A 2655-nucleotide genomic window follows, 5' to 3' on the forward strand; every position below is an offset into this window, starting at 1 on the left:
TCCAAGGGAAACATAGTCTCTAGGTGAGTGGCCATATGTCCTAGGCAAAAATGAGATAATCCTATTCCTTAAAGGTGACAAAAGACACTGGCAGTCAGTTAGTGGTACTTGGCCCTATATTTAGTCCACTTTTTTTTTTTTTTTAATATCACAATTTTACTATTTTTTTCACTTTGACCGTTACCGTTTCCTCCGCGAAGTTATTCCGCAAAGAGCGGCAGTTCACTGGGAAACCGCATAAAATAAGGAACGCTTCACGAATTTGCGTGTCATCCTTGCACAGGGGCCATGCTAACCTTCTCTGTATCGTTCCAATTTTAGTATATGTACTGCCAAGCGAGCACTAGTCCACTTTCTTAAAGCCTATGGACTTTCCCTCCTAGATAATAGAATGGAAGTAGTCACAAAAATGAGTCAGGAATGCCGCTTTTCCACTATAGATCCACGGATCCCACTTCCAATCAGAATGATAACCATCATCCAGGTACCTGGCTGGCTTAGTCAGTAGAGCATGCAACTCTTGATCTCAGGGTGGTGAGTTCAAGCCCCACATGGAGTGCAGAGCTTACTTGAAAAAGAGAGAGAAGAGAGAAATGAATGATAAACATCATTTCCTTTTTTTTTTTTTTAAGTAGGCTCCTAACAGGGAGCTTGAACTCACCACCCTGAGATCAAAACCTGAGCAGAGATCAAGATCTGAGCCCAGATTAGGAGTCAGACACTTAACTGACTGAGCTATCCAGGAGCCCCAAGAAGCATCATATTTATTTATTTACTTACTTACTTATTTCAAGAGGGAAAAGTGGGGAGGGACTGAGGGAGAGGGAGAGAGAATCTTAAGCGGGCTCTAAGCCCAGTGTGGAGCCCAGCCTGGGACTCAATCTCACAACCCTGAGATCATGACCTGAGTTAGATGGGTAATGGACTGGGTCACCCTGGTGCCGCAACATCATCTCTAAATTACCACTGTCTCCTGTCTCCTTAAAAAGTTGGAGACAAAGCTAAATAAACAAATAGATAAATAAATAAGGGACCTCTGGCTGGCTCAGTCAGTAGAGCATGAGACTCTTCATCTCAGGGTCATGAGTTCAAGCCCCACCTTCCTTGTGGAGCCTACTTAGTAAATAAATAAATACAGTTTGAGACAGTGCACAATTCCTAGTCTAAAATATAACTTGAAACTGCTCCTGTTTTCTTGTTTCGATTCACTAGTAATCAAAGAAATGAAAGCTCCATGAGGACAAAGGAAGTGACTTACCGCTGTTGTCAGAAGATCAGAAGACTGTCTGCACACTGTGAGTGCTTGGATAACAAATGATTGCATGAATGGATAAGATGCAAGCTTTTAATATGAGATACTATTATCTCCTATTAAATTAGTGAAGATTTATTTATTTATTTTTTATTTAAGAGTGGGTAGAGGGGTAGAGGGAGAGAGAGCGAGAATCCCAAGCAGGCTCCACACCCAGCATGGAGCCCAATGCTGGCTCAGTCTCACAACCCTGAGATCATGACCTGAGCCAAAATCAAGAGTTGGATGTGTAACCAACTGAGCCACCCAGGTGTCCTTAAATTAATAAAGGTTTAAAATAATGATGATGTTGGCGTGCCTGTCTGGCTCAGTTGGTGGAGCAAGTGACTCTTGATCTTGAGGTCATGAGTTCAAGCCCCATGGTGAGTGTAAAGATTACTTAAAAATAAAATCTTGGGGGGCCTGGGTGGCTCAGTCGGTTGGGTATCTGACTCAGTTTTAGCTCAGGTCACAATCTCAGGGTTGTGAGATTGAGCCCCATGTTAGGCTCCGTGGTCGGTGGAAAGTCTGCTTGAGACTCTCTCTCTCTCTCCCTCTCTGCCCTCTGCTCAAATAAATAAATTCTTAAAAAATAAATAAAATATTTTAAGACATAAATAAATAAAATAATGATGCTTAATGCTGACAAAAATGCAATAAGGCAAATAGTTTCACATATGACAGAAACTTGTTCACTTTTATAACATTTTAACTTGTTTAATTTTTATCATATATCACTTTTTCAGCAAAAGTAAAAAGACAAACAAACTTTAAAAGTCACTATTCATACTCTGATTCTGTAATTCTCTTTGTAGCAATATATCCCAAAGAAATAATTTGAGATACAAACAAAAATGTATGCCCAAAATGCATCAAAAACTTGGAAATAACCTAAAAGTCTAATATTACGGGAACAGTTGCGGAAACTACAACTATTCATTAAAATTTTCAGTGATGCTGGAAATGACATAAAGAAAAGCTCAAAAGGGAGGAAAAATAAGTACATTTGATAGAACATTATCAATTATTGCCACTGGGGATAGCCTACCATGGATCTGTATTACTCTGCTTCTTTCTACTTTTTTGTTTGGTATCAGTCAGGGCTCTTCTGATTGTAAGTGACAGAAACCCTAATCCAACCAGCTTAATTAAAAGAATACTTACTGTCTCATTGAACCAGTTGCAAGCTGGTTCAATGAACCAGGGACTCCTGTTCATCTCTGCTGTCTGCTCATCTCTGCACATTGGGGTCAAATATCTGCCTTTTCCATAAGCCTTATGACTCTGCTGCCAATAGTTCTGGGTTCACATTTTCTAGTTTTGCTACTAGAGAATGTCCCTCCAGTTTTTGGATGTGTGTGTGT

The 2655-nt window shown here is 40.1% G+C and overlaps 1 non-coding gene across 1 annotated transcript; it reads right to left on the reverse strand.

Annotated features, from left to right (window-relative positions):
• Window positions 1-238: 238 nt before the first annotated feature.
• Window positions 239-344, reverse strand: LOC116878140. Its single transcript, XR_004384773.1, has one exon. It is a non-coding gene; the product is annotated as a U6 spliceosomal RNA (small nuclear RNA).
• Between the last annotated feature and the right edge of the window lie 2311 nt (window positions 345-2655).

Source organism: Lontra canadensis, unplaced genomic scaffold (genome assembly GCF_010015895.1).
Source record: "Lontra canadensis isolate GAN:19392208 unplaced genomic scaffold, GSC_riverotter_1.0 scaffold55, whole genome shotgun sequence".
NCBI classification, from domain to species: Eukaryota; Metazoa; Chordata; class Mammalia; order Carnivora; family Mustelidae; genus Lontra; species Lontra canadensis.